Source organism: Carlito syrichta, unplaced genomic scaffold (genome assembly GCF_000164805.1).
Source record: "Carlito syrichta isolate Samal-C Ts95f unplaced genomic scaffold, Tarsius_syrichta-2.0.1 Scaffold316955, whole genome shotgun sequence".
Classification (NCBI taxonomy): domain Eukaryota; kingdom Metazoa; phylum Chordata; class Mammalia; order Primates; family Tarsiidae; genus Carlito; species Carlito syrichta.
The window spans coordinates 25,713-26,166 of NW_007261051.1; positions in this window are offsets into that span (position 1 = coordinate 25,713).

Consider the following 454-nt stretch of genomic DNA (forward strand, 5'->3'; position numbering starts at 1 on the left):
TTCTTCGCAGGCACTGGGACAGTGGGGACAGGAGCTACGGAGGTGTGGCCGACGGCGGGTGGACCCTGTCCCCTAGGGAGCGCTGAGGCCTGGGGGTGGCATTTCCAGTCGCAGGTACCAGAGCCAGCACCCCAGCCCCCAAACACCCCAACCCAGGACCCGCGGGAGAAGTGCTGGGACCTGGCAGTGCTGCGCCCCTGCCTCCTGGGCGGCGCCCACCCTGAACGAGGGGTGGAGACTCGAAAGGGGCGGGCTTGTCCGTGGGCGAGGCTGCCGTGGGGCGCGGCCTGCAGAGCCGCTGGGGCAGGGCTGAATCTCCCGATACAACCGGGGATGCGGCGGGGCGGGGCTTGCGTGTATGGGTGTGACCAGCAGCGGGCTGGGGGCGGAGCCTCAAAGCGGGGCGGGACCACTCATCTCCTCTCCGAATTTCCCAGGCTCTGTCGCCTGCCGG